The 12266-nt window shown below is 36.3% G+C and overlaps 1 pseudogene; it reads right to left on the bottom strand.

The window, feature by feature from the left end:
- Nucleotides 1-2734: 2734 nt before the first annotated feature.
- On the bottom strand, nt 2735-7945 carry LOC148194317 (uncharacterized; annotated as a pseudogene).
- Between the last annotated feature and the right edge of the window lie 4321 nt (nt 7946-12266).

Here is a 12266-nt window from a genome sequence, read left to right as displayed (position 1 = left end):
AGTCTACCCTAGTTGCAAAACTATGTACATGACTGAGCGGTCTATACATAATATATTAATATGACCGAATGGTCCTAGACTAAACCACTGGGTCCTTGCCGTCCAACGTCTGCTCCAGAGAACCCTCGCCTCCCTCTGCTCACACCCACAAGGTGATGATTGAAAATAAAGAATACCGAACGGGAAACATGAACAAGATAGAAAAGAAGGGTAAACTAGAGTAATTTAATTGATTACACTAATCATGCAAATTAAACAAATACATAAGCATGTGTCAACCGACCATTTCAAGCATACAATGACCGAACATACATTACAGGCAATGACCGAAAACTTGACTTGACCATCCGGATTGTATGAATATGTAGCTTGGGGCCGTTCGTGCAGCTGGGTGATGTAGTAACTGGATACCCTCAGCTGCCACCCGGGGTTAGTCCGTTATAACACACCTATAACACCCTATAGGCTAGGACCTCCTGCTATTCTCACCACATGACTTACCCATCTCTACTTGAGACTTGGTAACCATTAGAATGTCAGATGAACGCCGTGGATTTCGTTGTCAATATTCATACTTTACCACCACCTTGATAACCAATTACTGAGACATTCCTCCTTTGAATTCTCTTTCACATCCATATTACAATTATCATACCATACTTTCACTTTGACATCATTATGATAATGCATACATAAGCCATCAAAGCAATTGGAACAATTAATTAAAATAAGACACTAGAATAAATATAAATATAGGCCGAACAGAAATTACCAAACACATATAAACAAGGTCGAACACCTGTGAATGTTGGAGATCGAACGATCAATACTAAGTACAATTGAAGAGAGGGTCGAGCACTATTAATGATTGACAACTAGAGAATTCCGAGTACCACAACATGACCGTACACTACCACCAGGTCAAGTACTAAGTTAGATCGAACGCTTATGCCTTAGGCCGAACACCTATAGCTTAGGCCAAACACTTAGAGTTGATACCGAATACTAATATAAGACTGCACTAGTACAAAAACAGCATATTATGTCGATTATTTTTGGCTTTTAACGACGAATTCGAGACTGACCTCATAGCGAGTGACGTAAATTTTACGTCGAATATCACTGGGCGACGTTAATAGGACAATTTGACGTCGAGTGGATCGAGAATTGATGTAAACCTAATGTCGATTTTGTGCAACAATGTGAGGTTACATCCATTAGTAAAGAGAATGACGTCCAATATTTGAATAAATATTTATATTTATAGTAAGATTTGTCGTCTTATGTACGAGGGAAGTGACTTAAAGTTAACGTCGTTACGGAAGATAACAGACATAATGTTCACGTAGAAGTTCAAAGAGGACGTCAATTTTTGAGTAATATTTGAATAAATATTTATATTTAAAGGAATATTTGACGTCAAGTATAAGGGAATGGACGTAAGATTAACGTCGAACTTGTCGATATTGGACGTTAGTGTCGATGTTTGAACGTCGAACGATGTATACTTTGACGTTACCTTGAGTGTTTTTTTTTAATTTGATTCGGTTTAGCTCATTTAACCGAACTTGAACTACAGAAACCAGTTTTCCAATTCATATATATTCACAGAATTAATTAATTTAAACCATGCTATCATCAATTCATCAATTCCAATTAAATAGTAAAACTAAAAGACGCTAATGCTATCATCAAAACTTAAAAGAACCCAGTTTTCCATTCATCTATTCACAGTATTCATCTATTCACAATAATCTATTAACAGTTTAAAAGCTGCACAAGTAAGCAAATGCTACTATCATGAAAGGAAAAACCTAAAGCTATAGCTATTTAAAATGTTTATTCAAATATTCTGCCCAATCCTCTCTTATCGTCTTTATTACTAAAGTGGACAATGAAGAGGTAGTGTTGAACCGTTGCATAATCAAGGAAACTTTACTATTATATTCATTTTAATGTCAAAAGTTTATTGATATTTGTAAGATTTTCAAATATAAATTTCTACATCAGTCCATTCCCCTCTGATTTCTGCTTGGATGATTGCCTTTATCCATGACATGATGTAGTAGCCAATGCCCAGGAATCATTCTGCTTATTACACTAAACATGTGAAAGAACTTAGTCAAATGTAATGGTTTAAATTTGACTACGAAAATTAAAGGTTAAAGATCAACGAATTCCAACCTTAGGATATATAATTTCAAGTTGTTGTCCTCTTGTTCTAGTCACAACTCTAAACAAATTTGAAACATTTGAAACATTAGAAACATAAGTTAATATATTAATATAATAATGAATTGATAAGAATGAATGTAATACTTACGTTTGTATCAAGGACTTCAACTCCGCTTTAATCTTCCTATGAAGAAAACAAAACCATACAACTTGTACCATGAGTTGCCAATGGCCCCTATCATGTACCAACAACTAGTGAGTTAGTTTATTGATTAAAATTTGATAAAACTTGACAATATTGGGAAACACATACGCATCAATGTATGGCGCAATATATATCTCTCTGTTAGACTCAGTCATCCATGTTTGAATATATGATTTTTTGGAATCTAATGTGTTTCCAGATGGTTGAATGGTCTGAGGTTCAAGAAAGCCATAAACTGACGCCCGACCTGATTCCACTACGATGGTGTCCATGTACCTGTAAGAATAAAGTTAAGTATATTTATTAAAAAGTAATAATACTAATATACAAATTGGAAAATAACAAATAAAAAACTTAAATGCACCATAGTTGTATGCATGAAATGTTCAACATTTTTTCTCCACCAATGATCTCATATGCATCATCAAAATTAATATACAATGGAACATGGCACTTGAGGCCAAATGTTCTTAACTCCCACAACATCTCTACCAGTCCTTTTCTCAACTTATTTAATCTGGAGGTCAATATGGATATAACATCATGGTCTTCTGCTTCCTCACGAGCCTCATTCACAGGTTGAGCAATTGGTTGTTTCTAAGGACGGTAGACCTACAGCTCACATTTACAAAAGTTAGGAATCGTTTAATTATAACTTGAAGATTTAAGATAATAAAAAGAAGAATATAATACCGCTGGTGGGCCAAAATATGACATGATCATAGCCTTAGGCCAAGCTATAAATGTGCCTAAGGCCTCCTCCACGAATTGGATTTCAGATGTAGGCACTAGCACTCGAGCCTAGGGGTCTCTTGGATCATCAATCATTACCCGCGCGTGAGTGGGCAATAAAGAAGCACCATGAATGGTCTGGCCTCCTGCAATCTGTCGTCCCACGGCCACTACACGCGGAGGATCCTCATCAACCAAAAACTCATACTGAATATTGTAATCAGTACGATCTGTAGTAGAGCATGAGCCTTTGGTTCTCACACGAGGTGCAGTAGGATCATCTGTAGGGGCGTCCTCTTGTTGTGACTGTTGTTGTTGCTCTTGTTGTTCTTGTTGTTTCTGTTGTTGTTGTTGTTGCTGTTGTTGGGTGATCATCGCAAGTTTTTCTTCGAGTATTGTTAAGCGTTCACCCATGCTTTCCTCTAATTCGACTTGCACCTGTTGCCTAATGCTACTAACGGTTTCCTGAGTCACGACTTCTGTGCTTCTTAGTTTAGGGCCAAAGTAGTCCCTCAATCTAATAGCTCCTCCAACAACACGCACACGACCTAGACGGTCTAGCCGACCTGTGGCTTTTACTAGGAGGTCCTCCTTACATTGTGCCACAAATGTGCCTTCACTCTATTGGTCAACCAAGTCATCCTGCATATCATAATGAAGTTAGACACATTAAAAAGTTTGTTACATAATTTTTTTATGAACTATGGTAATTAGTTAAAAGTTTCCATTTACAATTCTCTAGGATATCTCCTGAGAAGACTGGGATGTAAACTGGCCATTGGACTTTGTTCGTGCAACCTTCCACAATTCATGTCTGACTAGTGGAGGTGCTAGATCAGGTGACTCAAGACCTAACTCCTCAGCACGACGTTTTCTCATCTTTTTCTCTAATAACGCATAACCACCCGTGACAGTACATGTGGTGTATCATTAAGCTTCTGCCTCTGTTGGGCGACTATCCTTTACACCTATGAAAAAATGAAAATCATTAAGCATAAATCACAAATTAACATCTTGTGTGACTAGAGCAAAATATTAAAAAACATACCTGCCACTCAGGAGTAAGTCTAGATTCTTTAAACTACACCTACTCCTCCTAAGTTATTTTATATTTTGTACAAGGAGTGTCGTTCTATTTAGAGCCAAAGACGTATTGACGTGTCATTCTCGTCTTGAAGTCCCTCCACTGGACTGCAATGTGGGATAAAATCTTCTTCCTTATCCTCTCATCATTAGGGATATCCCAATTTTCCTATTAAAAACAAAATTAATGTTAAAGTATGATCAACAAAAATAAGTCAATGATGAAAGTAAGACATCTTAAACATACCATAATATCCTGCCATAGTAGATTTTTGTCAACCTGTGGGACATCATCCCAACAGGTAGCAACAATAGGGACATGATATTTTTCCATCACGCCGAAGTAACTCCTGAACGATGCTGCATGTGCCCCAATAGGCATAAATGTTCGGGGATCAAACTCCACCGTCACTGGTTTCTCATTACCCGACGGGATGTGACATCAGGCATCCGAGTCACAGATCTACCCCCTCCTCCCGTCGGACCTGATCCAGAGCTCGTCATACCTGTTTACAAAGTGTTAGTAAATTATAGTTAGAACAAACAAAATAAATAAATTGTACAAGTAATTAAAACAATGTTAAGACACCTATTTATCCCATATGCCTTTGTTGTGATCACATCGAGTTACATGTATTTCATCGGGTACATCATCAACCTTATTTTCAATGGTTCTTGATGAGAAGGAGCTTGTCTCAAGTATATCTAGAGAGTCTTCATCATCAGTTGTGTGGATGGCTCTTCTTTCCAATACCACTGACCATTTATGATTTACTGGGTCAGTGACATAGAATATTTGTCTTGCTTGACTAGCCATAATAAATGGTTCATCCGTGTAACTCATTTTGTTAAGATCCACCAAAGTGAATCCAAGGTCTTCTGTCACCACACCAGAATTACTGTTAACCCATTTACACTTGAAAATTAGAACTCTAAAAGTGACATAACCAATTTCCCAAATTTCTTGTATTATTCCAAAATAACTTATTGATGATGTAATTGGATTCTTATCCTTGGAACTGGAAAAGTGTACAACCTCATCTTGTAGGGTAACTCCACTATTTTGAACTCTGCTTTTATCGTCTTCCTCCTTTGAATAGAATAAGTAATTGTTTATGTAATAGCCACCGAAAGTATCACATCAGTGTTAGGTCCACGAGCTAGTCTCAATAGATTTTTAGAAACATTCGGAGTCGCATAAATCTTTTTCTTAAACCAAGCTAAAAAAGATTTATGTCCATTAAGTGTCCACTTTTCACTCATACGTGGATGGGATGACTTAATTTCATCCATGTGTTGTGAAATGTAAGGAATAACATCCTTTATATTGTTTAAAATATACAAATGTGCTTGATTAACTTCTTTTCCACTAACACTTCCAATCCTTACTCCTCGAACTCCCTTTCCTTAACGTCTGTTTTCATGTCTTTTCTTTGGAAGTCCTATTGGGTCACAACTTGGCATATAACTTGAGCAGAATTCAATTTCTTCCTCTGCAATGTAGTGCTCTATAATCGAAGCTTCTGGTCTCAATTGATTCTTAACATATCCCTTTAAGATCTTCATGTATCTTTCAACCGGGTACATCCACCTCAAGAAAACCGACCCACATATTCGAATTTCTCTCACTAGATGGACAATCAAATGAACCATGATATCAAAAAATGAGCGTGGGAAATACATTTCCAATTGGCACAATAGTTTGATGGCCTCATTTTGCAAATCATCTAATTGTCGAGGATCAACAACTTTCTTGCAAATGGAATTGAAAAGCAAACTCAAACGTGTGAGAATACCTCTAATAGAGGCAGGTAATATGGCTCGAATAGCTACTGGTAAAAGTTGTTGCATTAAGACATGACAATCGTGAGACTTTAAACCAACCAACTTCAAATCTTTCATAGAAACAAGGCTACTAATATTCGACGAATAACCTTGTGGAACCTTCACACTATGTAAACATTGACAAAAAAAATTATTTTTCTTTTTTTGAAAGAGTGTGACAAGCTGGAGGAAGATAGGTGCGTCTTCCTATGGATTGCAGATGTAACTCAGAACGGATTTCCATGTCAACCAAGTCTTGTCGTGCTTTTACTCCATCTTTTGTCTTTCCTTTAACGTTTAGTAAAGTCCCAACAACACTATCACATACATTTTTTTCAACATGCATCACGTCTATGCAATGTCGCACATGAAGTTTACACCAATATGGAAGATTAAAGAATATTGATCGCTTTTTCCAAATGTTTTTCTCAACGGTCTTCTTTTTATGTTTTCCGAAGACAACATCAACTTTCCTCACCTGGTCATATACTTCTTCCCCATTACGTGGTCTGCACACTATATCATCCTCAGGACTTCCATTAAACGCTTTTTTCAATCTACGGTAAGGGTGATTTCGAGGAAGGAATCTTCAGTGTCTTGTGTACATAGTTTTCTGCCCATGCTTCAGTTGAAGATAACTAGTATTTTCTTCACAAATCGGACATGCAAAATGACCTTTAACACTGTAACCACTCAAGTTCCCATATGTTGGGAAATCATTTATGGTGCAAAACAACATTGCACGCAAACGAAAGTTTTCTTCTGAATATGAATCGAAGACCTCGACGCCCTCTTGCCACAACACTTTTAAATCATCAATTAACGGTTTTAGATAAACATCAATGTCATTTCCAGGTTGTCTAGGACCCGATATCATCATAGACAACATCATGTATTTTCTCTTCATGTACAACATAGGAGATAGATTGTAAATAATCAAATAACTGGCCATGAACTATGCTTGCTACTTTAGTTGCCATAAGGATTCATACCATCGATAGCAAGTGCAAGTCTTAAGTTTCTCGGCTCTGCATTAAATTCGAGAAATGTGCCATCAATGTTCTTCCATTGTGGGGAATCAGCTGGGTGTCGAAGAAGATTATCACATTTTCTTCCATTAACGTGCCACATAAGATTCTTCGCATCTTCTTTAACAGAAAACAATTGTTTCAACCTAGGTACTATAGGTAAATACCACATGACCTTAGCCGGTGGACCTTCATTGTGTTCATCGTTATTTCCATCAAGTTTCTTCTTAAATCGTGACGAACCACACGTTGGACACACCTTCATTGAAGCATACTGATCTCTATACAATACACAGTCATTGGGACATGCATGTATCTTTTGGTATTCCAAACCCATTGGACATAGAATTTTCTTCGCGTCGTAATTACGGATAGGTAATGTGTTATTTTCTGGAAGCCTCTCCTTCAGCAACTCCAACAATTCCGTTAAACTTTTATCAGCCCATCCGTTTCTTGCTTTCAAACAAAACAATTTCAAAGTAGCCGATAACCTTGTAAAATTGATGCATCCTGGATACAAATCTTGCTCTGAATTGGTCTTAGGACTATCGTATAAATGAGCTCTTCCAAAATTTTCTTCGCCAACGTCACATACCATTTCGTCTAAATGATCACTCATCCATTCGTCGACATAATCCGAACCTCTTAAAGTTGTTGGCTTATATAATACTTCCCCATGCCAAGTCCAAACTGTATAACTTCTCATTATTCCATAAATGAACAGATGATCATGGATGTTGTCCAAGTCTTCATATACTTGATTGAGACAACGAACACAAGGGCAAAAATATGCCCCGTTCATTGGTTTTGCGTGTTCTTTAACGTATTGTATGAACTCAGAAACCCCTCGCTCATACTCTTCACTAATACGACGCTGATGAATCCAGCTTCGATCCATACTACTACACTAAAAGCAAAGAATCCACGGAAGAAAAAAAACTAACTTACGTAGAGAAACAAAAATAAATACTTATCATACGTTGAAGGAAAAAAATAAACTATCATAGTATACGTACACGAACACAAATATCTATCATTATACATATATCATACGTCCAGAATCGACAAACACGAACACGTATATCATACGTAAGAGATATTGAAGGAAAAAAAAACCAAACTTGAAATGGTGTCACTAGAGAAGATGACGAAGTTTGCTGACTACGAACGAACACAAATATCATATGTTGAAGGAAAAAAAAATATCATAGTATCGCTATACATATAGATATCATACGTTCAGAATCGACAAACACAACACAAACACGAGCACATACATCATACGTAAGAGTATTTTAAGAAAAAAAAACATACTTCAAATGGTGTCACTGAAGAAGATGATGAAGTTCATTGACCACGTATGAAAAACAGTCTAAAGATAAATGAAAAATAATCGGTCAACCTTAGAAATGAGAACCAAATGACATTACAAAGATAGAAACGACTTAAAAATAACCTTCTTTCTTTATCGCAGTCGTCCACCAAGAAGAAAGTTTAAGCAAAAATGGAACCATGAATAAACAGTGAGACTATGTTTTGTTTTTACATTCAATAAAAAAATTTCACGTCAAATACAACAAAAATTTGACGTTATGTTTAAAAACAACGTCAAAGTCCCAAACCATTCGACGTTTTCTCTTAAAACAGCGCACCTTTTTTTATTAATTTTTCTTATAAATTGCAAAGGTTACGTCCAATTAGAAGGGGCTTAGACGTAGTATTGGAAGCCAAAAGTTTCTACCTTTTTAATTCTTTTTAGTTTCTTCTTTTAAACACGAGAGCATCAATAGAACGTCGAGTTCTGTTGGAATTCGACGTTTTGTTCTTAGGCCAAAAAGTACCATACTTTCGGATCTTTTTTCTTTTCTGCCCTCCCATAGAACGTCGTAGGCTGCCGGGCTGGGACATGAAGGGAACTGAAGTACTTGGGAGCATTAATTATGTGCTTAATAGAACGTCATATTCGATGGGGCTTCGACATTTTTTTCTTCCGCCAATAGCAAAATGTGGCGCTCTTATGATTCTTTTTTCTTTAAAATCAGACACGAAATTTTTTCTTTTTACTTCTTCCTTAATCGATTCAAGTTAGCAGTGTACTGAAATTTTCACTTTTAAACCAGTGATCAATTTTTGATCAATATCAGAACTGCATAATATTCTCTTCTCAACTAGATTGAGGGTTAGTCCACATACAATGCAATCAACATTCACAATTCACATATCGTTTACTAAAATAAATCTTCATTTCATTTCAAACTAAAACCAAAAGCAATACATAAAACCAGAGGTGACTTAATAGCCATGATTACAAAATATATAAAAAAAATCCACATAGAAAAGTAGTCCCTATTCTTACGAAGAAGATTCCATTCAATCTTCATTAGTTGACTCATCATCAAAATCTTCAGTTTCAAAGACAATGCCATTCTTGTTTCTTTTGTTCTCCCATCTGAAAAGAGTATCTTCAACTCTCTCATCCCTTTCAAACTTCTTCCTAAATTGATCAACAACATATTTCTCAAAATCATTTTGTGGAATGAAGGCAATATGATCTCCAGCAGGAGTAGGTGTACTTCCAACAGTTAGCTCATCTTTGAAGAACCATCCATTCACAGTCCTTTCCAGCCCAATAGAAAACAGACTTAGCATATCAATTTCTTGTGACTTATTGCACACATATCTGACTTCTTGAGATACATCTACTCCTTGGAGTATCAGCACCTGGCTGATAAATACTCCATATAGGAATTTGTGTGCATATTTATCTCCTACAGTGATCATGTGGTCTTTTAGTACCGTAACCTAGTTAGTTGGGATTCTGGTCTTGATAGCATTCAACAAAAATATATCTTCTGTTGACATTCTGTCATTGACAAATCTTCTTGGCAGCAGTAGCCAAGTTAGCACATAAGCAATCAGTTTATCCTCCTTGTTTAAGCCATCATGTAGGTACTGCTTATCCACCTTGTACCTTCGTGGATATCTTAAGCAGTTTACATATATAGCTCTCTTTGTTAGCCATCTGTTTGACTCAGAATCACGGATATGAGAATCCAAACCTTCAGCTTTCAGTCTAGCAATATGTGACATAACATTATCGTCAATAGTAATGTTAACACTTTTTACCCTTGAGTGAATGACCCCATTTACACCCTTTAGGTTTGTGTAGAAAACCTCTACCAAATCTGGATAGCAATCTGCTTTCATTTGGACAAAATCAGTAAGCCCTTGATATGCAATCCATTCTTGAAAAAGGAACCCTTCTTTCTTGAACAATTGCAGGTCCAGATACTTGTGAGGAACTACATATTTTATAACTCTCCAGAATAAAAACTTTCCTCGGATCTGTTCATCACTTATCCATCCAGATGGGTTTGCGTTTCTTGTAACTCGGGCAACCTTCTCTTTTCTTCTAGATGATGATGATGAAGAAGCCATGTCTGTATAGAATTCTTGGAACGTCTTTCACAATCTAGTAGTTTTTAACTTCTCAACTTCGCAGCTTAAAATATATAATGGTTACGTCGAATTTTACTAGGCTTCGACGTACTAATTGTCAGCCAGAAGACAAAGAGTTTGACAAAAGACAAAGGATACGTTGTATTCTACGGATATACGACGTTTTCTTCTTCATCCTCGCGCCTCTTTTTTCCTTTTTAAAACCTCTCATAACCTCCCATTACCATTATATTTTAATATAAGATTTACATTTTAAGATAACCTCCCAGAAAATGTACCAAACTAGGAAAATTTGCATACTATATTACAAAAATAGGAAAATTCTTTTCAAATTACGAAAATGGGAAGTCGTGGGGGCCCAAACGACTTCTAATGAAGAAGTCGTGCCCCACTACACGACTTCACACTATTCATTTGACCAGTGATGAAGTCATGCACCCCAAAAATGAAGTCATGGTGTTGTAATCGATTACCTACCACTATAATCGATTACAACGTGCTGAAGTCGTGCCCCCTGCACGACTTCATCTTTGTAGGCAAAAATGATAGTGGTAATCGATTACACCATTGTTGTAATCGATTACGAGGAGGTTTAGTGTGGATAAACCTCCTGGTAATCGATTACAAGAAGGTTGTCGCAACCGGAATCGCGACGGGATGACGATCCAAAAAGAAACGGGTTTTGAAAAGAGATTTGAAGTCGCCACCATAGTTTATTATGGGAAACTACGGAAAAACCATAAAACGATAAAGCACGGTCCACGAAAACCAGATTCTGGGTTCGGGAGTCGGTTACGCGTGGGGAAGGTGTTAGCACCCCACAACGCCTGCCCTAAGGCAGTACCTTTAACTAAATGCACGAATATGATGTGATTTTCAAAATGTTTAACTATCCCCTAAAATAAAATTCTAAAATAAACAAAACATATTTTTTTTAGTTTTTTGGGCCCGACAAGGATTGACCTTGGTCCTACGTATTCTCATTCAAAATGAGAAATCAGGGTTACGTAGTTCTTTTAGAAAACTGCTTGAAAATTTGTTTGAAAATTGTTTAGACAATTTGTTTGGAAAATGATTATGGATAAATTTGGTTTTTTGGGAAAGTGAACCTGACAAGGACTGGCCTTGCTCCTACGTATCTCCACTTTTGATGGAGAATCAAGGATCACGTAGTTCTGGTTAGGAGGATTGTTTGACGTTTAAAATTGCTGATGTTTTTGGGTTTTTTGAAGATTTTATACTTTTTTTTGTATTTTACTTAAGGAAAAGAAAAGGTTTTTAGCACAAGGACGATGCGCGCGATCACACATGTGCCTAAACCTTTAAAACATATTTTTGTAATTTTAATTAAGAAAGAGAAAAGGTTTTCAGCACAAGGACGATGCGTGCGATCACACATGTGCCAAAACCTTTAAAACATATTTTTTGTAATTTTAATTAAGAAAGGGAAAAGGTTTTCAGCACAAGGACGATGCGTGCCATCACACATGTGCCAAAACCTTTAAAACGTATTTTTTGTAATTTTAATTAAGAAAGAGAAAAGATTTTCAGCACAAGGACGATGCGTGCGATCACACATGTGCCTAAAACTTTAAAACGTATTTTCATAAATTCCTTTCTTTAAATTGTAAATATTGCATTATTAAATATATATTTTAGGATAAGTAAATATCTAGAATAAGTAGATAGAACAAAATAAAATAATAAATAAAAATAAAAATAAAAATGAAAGAAATAAATAAGACAAACGAAATAAGATA

Source organism: Vigna umbellata, chromosome 8 (assembly GCF_029865625.1).
Source record: "Vigna umbellata cultivar VRB3 chromosome 8, Vumbellata_1.0, whole genome shotgun sequence".
Classification (NCBI taxonomy): Eukaryota; Viridiplantae; Streptophyta; class Magnoliopsida; order Fabales; family Fabaceae; genus Vigna; species Vigna umbellata.
The sequence above is the reverse complement of the archived record's forward strand: the minus strand, read 5'-3'. Positions and strand labels throughout refer to the sequence as shown.